Here is a 13,828-nt window from a genome sequence, read left to right on the forward strand (position 1 = left end):
CACAGCAGCTTGAGATTGATTTTATGCCAGCAGAGCAGACGTTGTGTAGGAGGTTGTGTAGGCTATGGCCTGGCTGGCGCTGCTCTTTGCTGATGAGCACTGCAAGGTGAGAGCATCTGGGGAAACAGCAGGAAGGGGAGACTGGGACTCAAGCCAGGTAGTGGGGAGAACCCTGAGGGGAAAGTGAGACTGGGCCATTGGCTGTCCACCATAAGTTGCCCACCCAAACTTCTATTCCTAGCTATACCACTGAGGACAGCTATAATGTATACCATCTGCCAATGGCCCAAAGGGAATTCCAGGGCAAAAGGAAGCCCTAAACATGCCCTCTTTCCCCCAGCCATGCTCCTATGCTGGTGGCTGGGAGGGAAGTGGCTAGAAGTTGGTATGTCAGTATGACACTGCCTGGTATAAGGTCTCAGGCCTTTTTCTGCTGTAAAAGTCTCAGCCAGAGTGAGAAACAGCCATGAGCTAAGTTGCAGAGAGTCACATCCTAATGTTTCATCTACATTTAATCTAAACAATGTAATACCGGGGCTGCTAAGAAGGCAATCCTGTCCTAACAGTACCCACCATCACCAAATAAAGAAACAGATCTAAAGATGTTTGAAGAAGACTTTGTTTGACAGCATTCTGTCTGGCGAGAAACCACTTATCAAATAGTTGTGATTGTGAAATCTATACTTTTTTATTGTTTTGCCTTTACAGTCCCTACTTCTCTATTGTTTATCTGTATGGTCTCTGTTTGATTCTTTAATTGTTTCTGTCTGTTACTGTGACATTATGAGTGTAATATAATATCTCATTGAAAGGTGACGAGGCCAGAAAGAGTTAATTAACTCACAGACTGACCGGACCCATGGCGGAACTTTAAAGACTGGTTAGGAAGATATGTAAATGAATAGAGCTTTGAAATGCAAGCCTGCATTGTTAGAGATAGAAGGGTAGATGTTTGTTCAGGTCTTGTGATGTAAGCAAACAAGTCTTGTCTATTGCTATAGCTTTGATTCAGAGATCAAACGAGGCATATTAACATTTAGGAAGACACTTGAGTGAAATAGTATTATTGTCTATATCTCTTTGAAGGTTGTGATAACCTGTATCTGAACTGTTTTATGGATAAATTATCCTGTGCTAATTGCCATGATGTTTGGAAGAAGGAAAGTTAAGCCTATTGTTTTCTCAGACCAAAAGGCTGCTGGAAATGTATAAACACCTTGGGACATGATCCTTCTTCATCTCAGATCTGCTTTGAGTTTCAAGAAGGGGAAACCCTAAGCCATAAGGATTGAGATCCCCAGTCACTGACTGGAGTCACCCTGAACATGGACATTGGACTATAACCTATGGACTATTTCTAAAAGGACTTTTGGCCACTACAAACTCATCTCTGCTATGTATCTGAACCTCAAGAATTGAATGCAAGTCTGTATGTATATCAATCTTTTTACCAACACTCTCTCTCTTTTCTTTTTAAATAAATTTTAGTTTAGTTAATAAGAATTGACTTTAAGCGTGTATTTTGGGTAAGATCTGAGTTATCATTTGACCTGGGTTGGGGGCTTGGTCCTTTGGGATCAGGAGAACCTTTTCTTTCATATGATGAAATAAGATTTTCAGAATTTATCACCACATGTTTGACATGTGTGTCTGGATGGAGACCTGAACCTGGGTACTTTAAGGGAACTGCATTATTTGGACTTCTGAGTAACCAGTGAGGTACTATAGAAGTTGTTTTGTGCTGGCTTGGTAAATCTAAGTATTGGAATATCCACCAGCATTTGGGGTTTGTTTGCCCCATCCTGTTTGCAGTTCATCCTAATTGAGTGACCGCAGTTGGCTCCCACAGTCGGCACCGTCACAGTTACATAGCTAATTTCACAAGATTTAAATCAGCTAAGGTGGTGGGGTGTGATTGGTTAACAAATTGTTTCGTAATGGGCTAGGGTTGGTGAAAAATACTGTTGTGTAGTACTTTCGTTTAAAATGCTTGGTTATGGTATAGCTAATAGGAGTCAAGTTTAACTATATAAACTGGGGTCCAAAAGGAAGTTCTTTGGAACCTAACTCTAGGACAGAGCCCAAGGTCAGAGTTGCCAGACCTGAACACCCTGCCAACCCCACTGTGCAGAAGCTGGAGCCTGAGACAATCTAACCTTGACTGGCCATCAAGAAAAGTTTGTCTGCCTCATTGGGAGTGGTGAGCATTGTATGCTTAGCATGTGTATTCTGTTTTGATAACTGTTAATAAACAGAGGTTAAGGATACTACTCTGTAAGGCTCTTTCACTGGTAAAAGGTCCCACAAACCTGCAGAAGGTTATGCCGTGAGTCCAGGGTAAGGCTGGGTACTTAAATTCACCAGGTTTCACCCTGAGCCCAGGATGGGAAAGGATGGGGTGCCTTATGCCCCGAGCCCAAGCCTAAATTAACTGGGCTATACTTTGAGCCCAAAGTAGGATAAAGGTGGGGTGCTCTAGATTGTGTGGGTAACAACAGGGATAGCTTCCATTCTGAGGCACCTCACCCTTAGCGTGAGGCAGCCTTGTCTGTGCCTGCTGTGGATCAGCTCTCTGAAACCACCAGCCTCTGGCAGCACAGGCACTGCCTTGTAAGCCTCTGCAGGCCTTGATGTCTCTGTGTAGGTAGCAATTCACACATAGCAAACCCAGAGTCCTCAGAGCTTTCCCTGCAGTGTCCAGCCCCTTATCTACTGGACACTCAGAGAATTACCAGGTCTGCCATTCCTAAGGGAACAGTACATACCAGCTTGTGAGATTCAATTTGGGACCAGCACTTCGCTTAACACCACAGCATTTAGATATATTTATTGTGAAAACAAGGATACGGTTATCATCAAAGAATGTAGATGGAAGTAATAGCAAGGAAGGATATTGGAAACAAATGGTTACATGTAAAACAATCATAACATGTTCTATAGAGACTAAACTTAACTAATGAGTTAATCTCCTGTCTAAAGAAGCTTATCGCACCCAAGGTCTTCTCCAACATTTTCAACCAAGGCTGGCTGAGATTCTGGCTTAATAAATGCAAACACACTGTCCATTTCCTTTCTAGGTGCAGGATGTCAGGTTGTCTTCTTTACTTTCCAGAAATACCCCCAAAGGTCATTGTCTTTCATCATTGTTCATGGTGGTTGGTTTTGTTTTTTCCCCTTTGTGATCCTTTCCTGTTGACTTCATATCTCTTTGTTAACTTTTGACTTTGTATGTATACGGGAATCCATTGTATTAGTTTACAATGCTTAATTTACACTCCCAACAGAGAGAGGCAAGTTTTTTATCTCCTGTCTGGATTGGTCTAAGGCATGTCATATTTTGGTGATCTGCTCTTACATTACATGCTTAAGAACATAATTTTCTGGTACAGGCATGTAACTCCTTGCACAGTACGTCCATTCCACAATAATATGGATGACCAGTGTTACACCAGCTTTCATTTGAAACCTCACATAACATGATTTGATGAACCAGAATGTACATGCAAGAATCAGCAGATTCCTCTAACCCCTCTCTACCCCCTGGTCAGCTTGTAGTAAGAGGTTCTTGGGTCACCGCCAGCTCTGTGCCATTAGAGTGATCATCCAATGCTTTGAGCTGGCGATTCAATGTCAAGTGGCTGCAGTGCAGCCAAAGTTCAGAGTCTTAATATATCAGTAAGCCTTTTACTTTTTCATTGGCTCTAGTGTTGTAAGACATGAGACTTATTGGATGTAAATCAGGAAAGCAATATCAAAGTCAGTGGAACTATGCTGATTTTCACCAGCTGAGGATCTAGCCTGCAGTGGTTAAAAATCAAAATCCAATGCTTGAGTAAAAATCAGTCATTTTGTAGGCTTGTGAAAAATACCAGCACAGCAATTTGTATGCAGTATGTTTCTGGAATCTTCACTTAAGACTTTATCAAAAGTATCAGGAAGGGTATTATAGATTTAATCTTCACAAAAGCTTCAAGGGGACTGTGTGCCAATTTGTATTTTAAAGCTGTAATCAACACAGCCCTATAGAAATATATATAAAAAAAAATAGAGGAACAAAGAGATGGCTTTGAGTCTTGTCTAAAGCTACAAGAAAAGAGGATTCCAGGGCTGGACAAATTAACCTCTTATTTCAAATTTTTGTCACAAATAACTAAATTGTAATTAGGAGCAACCCCTTTAAATTCTGTACAGCTCTCCTGCTTTGAGCAGGGGGGTGGACTAGATGCCTCCTGAGGTCCCTTGCAACCCTGATATTCTATGATTCTATGATTCTCTTCCAGATTGCAATGTTTTTCTGGACAAATGAACATCTTAACTAGGGATGTTTTGAGGACTGTCATTGCCAATATGTATTGTGCCCATTCCTAGCAATTGATGATTGTATATCTAGAATCATAGTAGAAATTGGAGATAAAAACTAGGGCACATGTTCGCAATTTCAATGGCCAGCACAGGGGGAGAAACTGTAGCTGTGAGCCATCTGAAGAAGGAGATGGAGTGACTAAGGTCGTAGGAGAAGAGGGAGTACTGAGGAGATCCACCTCTGAAAATAAAGGCTTGCAACATGGCAGATGTGCTGCAGACCTTTGATCTCTGTGCTGTTCCTGATATGTTGCTTTAGTGATTTATTAGGACTAAATGTCTACAAATATGGTCCCAATCCAGCAACTTGTTACACATGAACCACTGACTTCAGTGGGGGCTACTTATGAACAGCATGGTATAGCCTATGACCCTGATTGGGCCTATGAATTCTCACTGGGTTAGAATACACTTTGGTGGAATACATTTCTTAGGTAATGTTTTCCCCTCCCCTGCGAGTTGAGGAAGGTGTCCTATCACACATTTGACAGTAACTGGTCTAGTCACATTTTAAATGACTTAGGGCTATGTCTACACTAGAGACCTCAGAGTACACAGCTGTACCAATGCAGCTGCGCTGATGTAAGATCTCTTGTGTAGCCACTCTATGCCGATGGGAGAGAGCTCGCCAATTGACTTAGCTGAACCACCCCCAACACAGCCATATCAGCGAGAGAAGCTCTCCAGCCAACATAGCGCTGTGCACACTACCACTTATGCCAGTGAAACGGATGTCATTTAGGGATGTGTTTTTTCACGCCCCTAAGTGACATAAGGTTTGCTGAGATAAGTGGTAGTGTAGACATGGCCGAGAATCCCAACATTTCCCTGCGGAGATTATTACATACTCTAAATAAATGCTATACTTTGGTATGCATGGTATCAAGGTTGCGGAGCAATTAGGAAAGCCTTGATGTCAGGTTGCTTGATCCCTTAATGGGTGATGCATTAACTGATGCAAAGTTATATATATATTTATGAGTATGTATAGTCTTGAATAGGATTAATAGATGGCAAAAGCAAAGTGCACCTTATGCCTTACAGATGTAGCACCCCACTCTCAGAACAAGAGAAAAACAGACAAGTACTGGACTGTGTAGTTCTGTGGAAAGTACGCATCCGATGAACTGAGCTGTAGCTCACGAAAGCTCATGCTCAAATAAATTAGTTAGTCTCTAAGGTGCCACAAGTCCTCCTTTTCTTTCTCTCTATACAGGTAGCAACAGGCCCACACCAACTGCCAAATACTTGGAGCGTTCCCTGCAGTGACAAGCCCCTATCCACTAGCCACTCTTACCAGGTCTGCTATTCCCAAAGGAACAGTACACACCAGCTTGTAAGATTCAACAGGATCATCAATTTGCTTAACATTACAGCACTTAAACTTATTGTTTTCACTATAAATATATCTATTATCAAAGAATGTAGATGGAAGTAATAGTGAGGAAGTATATTGGAAACAAACGTTTACACGTAAAACAAAATCATAACTTGCTTTCTAGAGACTAAACAGCTAACTAAATTACTGCTAAACTCATTTGCGTAAGGAAGCTTAACTCACCCAAAGTTCGCTCCAACATTTTCAACCAAGCCTGGTTGACGCCCCTTTTTCATGAAGTAAAAGTGCTGTCCTTTTATTCCCTCAGCAAAGGGAGCGTAGGCATTTGCTTTGTCTTCCCAAATATATTCAAGCATACTGTTGATATGCACTTCAAGATAAGGTTCTTTCCCCCCTCTGTGTTTCTTTTCCTGTTAGTTTCTTTCTGAAGTCATTTCTTACAATCTTTCATTTGCATTCAGTTCAGATTGGTGATAGGGCACCCATTGTGAAAGAGACAATACCCAATGTGCATGTTAACACATAGACAGATAGACATCTCCTGTTGGACAGAACCTGATTTTCACCTTTGCTGGTGACTAAACTTGGTACAGACTTTAAGAACATATATTAAGTATATATACATAATGCCTTATATACTGTCTGTATCTTCATTTCACAATGACATTGATGACCAGTGTGACACCAGCCTTCATTTGAGACTTCACATATTATTCTTTGGTGAACCAGAATGTACATACCAGAATCAGGAGAGTCCTGTAATCCCTCTGTACCCCCTTGCTAGTTCGTATTAAGAAGTTGTTGGGTCACAACATAGACTTGTGCTGAAATAACAAAATGCATGGATTAAAACCAATTTAGTTATTTTAGTGCAAGTTTGTGTGTAATAAAGTCCTATGGATCAGCGTCTTTCAGTCCCCCTTTAAACACTAAGGAATAGACTCACAAAGGGAGTTTGGTGTAGCAATGCTCAACATCACAATACCTAACTTTTAGGTACCTAGAAAATCACAGGAACATTGCTGTGATTCACAAAGCCTAGACTCTCCATAGAATAAATGGGGAGAGATAGGTGCCTTAGAATGTGATCCACAAAGCCAGCATGGTAGGCAGGAAGATCCCTAAACTAGCCAATGGAAGATGCTGACAAGTGGATGTATGCTAAGCTCACCACTCGCTTTGAGATAGGTGCCTTCCTGCAGCCTGGCCTTAAAAATCAATCTCCATCTCTGCTTGGAATGCATGAACAGGGGAAGATAGGTGCTCCTCTGCCTAACTGGCATGTGGAGCCTGATCTGGGAGGCATGCTCAGAGGCTGCCTAACTCCACTTAAAACCAATGAGGGAGAGGAGGTGCTTCCTTTAGCCTGGTGGCTAAAGCACATAGTGGTATTGCAGGGAGACCCCTAGTTCATGTTCCCCCTTCACTTTATGACACAAAGGAATTTAAAAAGGGATCTGTCAGCTCTCATCTGAGTGCCCTAGCCACCAGGCTATACAGTCATTCTCCCTCTTCCTTGGCTAATTAATATTCAATTATTGAATTGAAGTGGAGCAGCTTCAGTAGGAGAGATTGTGGGAGACCCCCTCCCACCAGAGTATTTCATAGCAATAGCAGATCCTTATGTAAATTCCTTCTCATCAGGCAGAAGGAGAACTTGATGTGGAGGGAGAAGGGTCTCCCACATCCCAGCTGAATGTTCAAACTGATGGGCTAGTGGTTATAAGGGAGTATCCCCTGGCTGGTTGGTGTGGGGTTAGGTGGCCCCTGAGCACACCTACTGGCTCTGGTGTCATGTGCGAGTTACGCAGAGAAGTGCTTGTCTTCCCCCAGTTCATGAATCACTCTGGGGCTTAGGCAGGGACGTAAGAGTTAGAGTGAGGCAGCAGCATGCCCAGAACAAGAAAAGTAGGCACCTAGGGAATTTTGACTGTAAAATCTTACACACCTACAGGTTCAGGCAGCTGCTGAGATGGAGTTTTGTGAATCACAGTGGTGCCTAAAAATAGGTCATAGGGACCTAAGTTTGAGGGTTAAGTGCCTAAGAACCTTTGTGAATCTAGCCTTAAGTCTTATTGGGAGCAGGTTGTCATAGGCAGGCTTGGCTCCTTTAAGGGGATGGTGTCTGGTCCACTCCACCTGCAACTAATTAACTGCCATCCTGTAGGCCCTAATGAAGGATAGCTGGTCTATATAAATGTCAGTGGGGAAGTTCAGTGGAGAGAAAGTTAGAGAAAGGTGATAGAGGCCAAAAAGGATGTGCAGGAGTCTGAGGTTGGCTGTGGAGAAAGAATTGCAAGAATAGTGAAGGCTCTTATAAGCCTTCCCCAGGAGGGGTGAGAACAGGGTAAAAGACTGATTGGGAGTCCTAGATAATGCTGTCTAAAGCCCTGGTAGGGCAAAAGACTGTTTTGAGAAATGGTATAAAGTCTGTTTGCTTTCAGAAAATGGTATAAAGCTTTACGATGGCCAAGTGGGGTGGAAAACATTCTGTACCTCATAATGCTGTGTGAAGGTGTGAGGGATATCTTTTCCTCTAGGGGTCAGAGGCCTGTCACCAGCTGGCTGGCTAATTAGCCCCAGACTGGCAACTTAATCAATGGTTGATCCTCCTAAAAGGAAGAGCAGGAAATGGGAGAGGGGGTGGCCAGAGCAACTGCTGGGAGACGCAGCTCCAAGAGACAGAGGGACCAAAGGAATACTGGGGGAAGCCCTGTGAGCACAAAGGGCTCTGAGCTAAGAGCCAGGAATGATTAGTTGATGAACTCATTGGGTGAGGAACAGGCTGGGGGGCAGAGGGAGGGGGAGGAAAGGACTTAAGCTGTACAGACTTTGTGGAGAAAAGCTGTGAAGCTTTGATCCCGTCTTCATTAAGAAGGGTTGAAATAAACCACCAGCAGTTAATTAGACTGGAGACTACCTTGCCTGGATTCTGTGAGAAGACCCCAGGTAGGATTTCTGTATGCTGGGAGCTGGCTCTGCAAGCATTGGCCTGGATCCATCTGGAAGAGAATGTGATATGGTAGGCCCAATCCTTCACATGCTGATAGAGAAAATAGAAAGGTAAAGTTGGGAAGAAAGGGGCTGGACTGGAACAGGCTGGCAGGTAGAAAGGGGATGTTCGAGAGGTAACCCCATGACATGGGTGCTTTGACTGTCATTCAAAATTGCCTACTCTTGATGTCCATCTCTAAATGTTATCCTCAGATAAATGTATAGGTGCTATTTGAATTCAGTGAAACTACTTAAATACAAGAAGAGACACATCTGCTGTTAATGGCCCATCTAGTCTGAAAATACAGATTATGCTCCCTAGTACTCTATTAACTCATCTTGATACTGACTAGGTATGTCTATCTAGGCTGCAATCAGATTATCTATTATCTTGGTATTTGAACCACTCTTCTGTACATTCTCATCTCTGATAGTTATTTCAGTAAAGTTAGAAGTTTCTTATTTTTACCACTGTGCATATGTGCTTATAACATCTTATAAAACTGCACAAAATTTGCACGTCAATGGTTCCTCCAATATAATATTGTTAGAACTTGAGGTAATATCACTGAAAGGGAAAGTTTTACCCAAAAGTACTGTAGGCAACTACTCTGTCAGAAATGCCATGGGATCTTTAATGTCCAAACAGAACAGGCAGGACTCCAGTTTTTAATGTCTCATCCAAAAGATACCCACATACAAAAAACTACATGAAACTCATTTGATCACATCTACCGCAGAAGGATGAAGAGCTGAGTTGACCCTGCCATGATTTGAACCTTTAGTTCTAGGGAGCCTAATTGGTTCAAGCTTGATGCTTAGACTTCAAAGCCTGCCCTCTAGGTAAAGAAAATCTGTCAAGTATGAAACAAACCTGACTGTTCCCACCACAGAAGGGGCTCAGCAATTATTTTTTCCTCTTCTTGTCTTACCAGCAGACCTGCCATGTGGCCAAGTAACTGCCTTATTCTCCACCCCATAATTAAGAAGTGGGAAATATTTTAGCTATTTTAATATTGTTAAAAGTGTGTTACAGAAAACTTAGATTCAGTGACTGTGTAGCAGTTCCTTACAGATGGCACATCACTTTTTTTCCTCCAAATATTCGAAAGAAAAATAGTCTTTCAAAATTCATCTTGACAGATCTAGGATAGAGGAATAACTGAAGCATAAATACCTTGTGTCTCGATGTATCTATTTTGTAACAGACACTATACTTCAGGAGGTGTGTGTGGAGGGGGGGAATGAGATATGAAAATGGTGATGACATATCTGAAATCCAGAAATCTGACAGTTACTGTCCTTGTATTTAAAGGTTTGCTTCATTTGTTAATTACTACATCAATTTTTTAACTTTTATTTTATTTTGCGCATAATTTTTCCATGTATTGTTTTTGCCTTTATTTCTGGCAAATTTGATGGGTTATTTCTTTTGCATCCAACACTGACAGTAGTCTCTGTACTACCTGTTCTCTACTAATTCTGTGCCTCATTTATGTTGCAGCAAATAAAAGATACTGTCTGTTGTCATTGTGCATAGCATTGTGTTTGAATTAGGGCTGTCAAGCGATTAAAAATGAATTGTGATGAATTGTGCTGTTAAACAATAGTAGAATAACATTTATTTAAATATTTTGGATGTTTTCTACATTTTCAAATATATTGATTTCAATTACATCACAGAATATAAAGTGTACAGTGTTCATTTTATATTTATTTTTATTACAAATATTTGCACTGTAAAAAACAAAAGAAATAGTATTTTTCAACTTACCTAATACGAGTACTGTAGTGCAATCTCTTTATCATGAAAGTTGAACTTACAAATGTAGAATTATGTACAAAATAACCTGCATTCAAAAATAAAACAATGTAAAACTTTAGCGCTTACAAGTCCACTCAGTCCTAATTCTTGTTCAATCAAAGGCTCTGACAAAGAAGTTTGTTTACATTTGCAGAAGATAAAGCTGCCCAGTTCTTGTTTAGAATGTCACCTGAAAATGAGAACAGGCATTTTCATGGCGCTGTTGTAGCCAGCAACACAAGATATTTATGTGCCAGATGTGCTAAATATTTATACGTCCCTTCATGCTTCAACCACCATTCCAGAGGACATGCAACCATGCCGGATCCGCTCAATAACAATCCAAAGCAGTGTGGACCAATACATGTTCATTTTCATCATCTGAGTCAGATGCCACCAACAGAAAGCTGATTTTCTTTTTTGGTGGTTTGGGTTCTGTAGTTTCTGCATCAGTGTAGCTCTTTTAAGACTTCTGAAAGCCTGCTCCACACCTTGTCCCTCTCAGATTTTGGAAGGCATGTCAAATTCTTAAACCTTGGGTTGAATGCTGTAGCTATCTTTAGAAATCTCATATTGGTACCTTCTTTGTGGTTTGTCAAATTTGCAGTGAAAGTGGTCTTAAAACAAACAGCATGTGCTGGCTCATCATCTGAGACTGCTATAACATGAAATATGACAGAATGCGTGTAAAACAGAGCAGAAAACCTACAATTCTCCCCAAAGAGTTCAGTCACAAATTTAATGCATTATTTTTTAAAAAACAATGAGTCCTTGTGGCACCTTAAACACTAACAAATTTATTTGGGCAAACACTTTTGTTGGCTGTAACCCACTTCATCAGATGCATGGAGTGAAAAATACAGTAAGCGGGTATAAATACGCAGCACATGAACAAATGGGAGTTGCCTTACCAAGTTGGGGGTCAGGGCTAATGAGGCCAATTCAATCATGGTGGATGTGGCCCATTCCCAACAGTTGACAAGAACGAGTCCTTCCTCAGCAATGGCTCATGCGTCAACGGAGCGCGGCACACTGAGAAAATGACACTTGGAGTCGGGTCCGCCATGCCGGGCTCTGAATGAGGCTGAAGTGCTGCCTCCATAAGCAAAACTTGGAGGTGCTGTTCTCTGTCTCTAAAGGTCCTGGGGCAAAACCCTCTACAGATCTTTTAACGGTCCCTAAGGTGACCATGCTTGAAGTGTCTTGGAGAGGAAGTATGCGGGTCCCTTGTTGGCATAAACCTGCCACAGTCTGAACATGGCTTAAAGCCTGGGGACTGAAGTGTACCCCAGTGTTGGGGAAACATGATGGGGTGGGGGGAACCCCCCCAAAGGAAACTTAAGAAAATCTACACTAAATATGGTATCAGAGGGGTAGCTGTGTTAGTCAGAATCTGTAAAAGCAGCAAAGCGTCCTGTGGCACCTTGTAGACTAACAGACGTATTGGAGCATAAGCTTTCGTGGGTGAATACCCACTTCGTTGGATGCATGTAGTCATCCGACGAAGTGGGTATTCACCCACAAAAGCTTATGCTCCAATACGTCAGTTAGTCTATAAGGTGCCACAGGACTCTTTGCCGCTTTTACACTAAGTATACAACACTACTACTAAATCTAGCTATCTACACAAAGAGTGATACCGCGAAGCACAAGCTTGCCAAGGCAAGAGCAATGAGGTGTTCCAGCTAGCCATAACAGGTGGTTAGAAAGAACTGAGGGGGGGCAGTCGGGTCAGCAGGGCACCATATTGGATGCCAGGAAGGCTCAATTCCAGGGGGCGCCCAGACCGACTCTACGGATACTGCTAGAGGAAAAATCTTCCAGCTCTCGTGCACACGGTGCACGCACACCTGATTGGAATTGACATGAACAAGCACTCAAAGAAGAAATACTATTTGTTTTGTTTATCATTTTTACAGTGCAAATATTTGTAATAAAAATAATAATATAAAGTAAGCACTGTACACTTTGTATTCTGTGTTGTAATTGAAATCAATGTAATTGAAAATGGAGAAAAAATCCAAAAATATTTAGTAAGTTTCAATTGGTATTCTCTTGTTTAATAGAAGAAGGTTAGCCTGGCCTCTGATTGATACATGGCTAGATTTACCTCGCTGCACCTTCTCTGTGAGTGACTGCAGTGTGATCTAGAGGAATGAGTCCCCTAGACAGGGGAGGAGGCAAATGAGTACAAAACAAATCTGGTTTATTTCTTGTTCTGACCCACTCCATCTATCTTTTACATCTTTGGCTGGCAGCAGACGGTGCAGAAGGACTGCATGCCATCCACATCTCATGGCTGCTCGGCAGAAGATGGTACAGTACGACTGCTAGCCATCTTCATCTCTTGCCTGCCTGGCATAAGATGGTACAATACGACTGCTAGCAATCCTCATCTCTTGCCTGCCTGGCAGAAGATGGTACAGTACGACTGCTAGCAGTCCGTATCGCCTGCCCGCTCACCATAAGACGGTTCAATAGGACTGCAGGACTAAAGAGAATGACCTGCTCAAGTCACTCCAAATTTAGTCCCTGCGCCCATGTCTGCCCAGGTGCTCCCAGCCGACGTGGCCAGGAGCACCTCGGACACGACGAGGACGACTACCAATCGTATTGCACCGTCTGCTGCCAGAAGGCAATGGGTTGCTGCTACTGTGCAGCAAAGCCGTACCGCGTCTGCCAGCAGCCAGGAGACATAGGGTGACGGTTACCTGAGCTGGCTCCATGCTTGCCGTGGTATGGCGTCTGCACAGGTAACTCATGAAAAAAGGCGCGAAATGATTGTCTGCCCTTGCTTTCACGGAGGGAGGGAGGGAACGGGGGCCTGACGACACGTACCCAGAACCCCCCGCGACAATGTTTTAGCCCCATCAGAGTGCTCCATTGTGACTGCTCTGGACAGCACTCTCAGATGCCCGATTGTTTGCCATTGCTCTGACGCTGGGAGGGGCGCTTACAGGGTTGGCTTCAGGGAGCTAAAATCAACAAAGGGGGTGGCTTTACATCAAGGAGTATTTCAGGCAGGACTTCACGGAGGGTTCTAATAAGAAATGGTGCACCTAAGTTATTGTCCTTATTGGAACAAGAAGGTTAGCCTGGCCTCTGATTGATACATGGCTAGATTTACCTCGCTGCACCTTCTCTGTAAGTGACTGCAGTGTGATCTAGAAGAATGAGTCCCCTAGACAGGGGAGGGGGGGAAGCAAATGAGTACAAAACAAATCTGGTCTATTTCTTGTTTTGATCCACTCCATCTATCTTTTACATCTTTGGCTGGCAGCAGACGGTGCAGAAGGACTGCATGCCATCCACATCTCATGGCTGCTCGG

The sequence above is a fragment of the Lepidochelys kempii genome, chromosome 11 (genome assembly GCF_965140265.1).
Source record: "Lepidochelys kempii isolate rLepKem1 chromosome 11, rLepKem1.hap2, whole genome shotgun sequence".
In the NCBI taxonomy this organism is placed as follows: Eukaryota; Metazoa; Chordata; order Testudines; family Cheloniidae; genus Lepidochelys; species Lepidochelys kempii.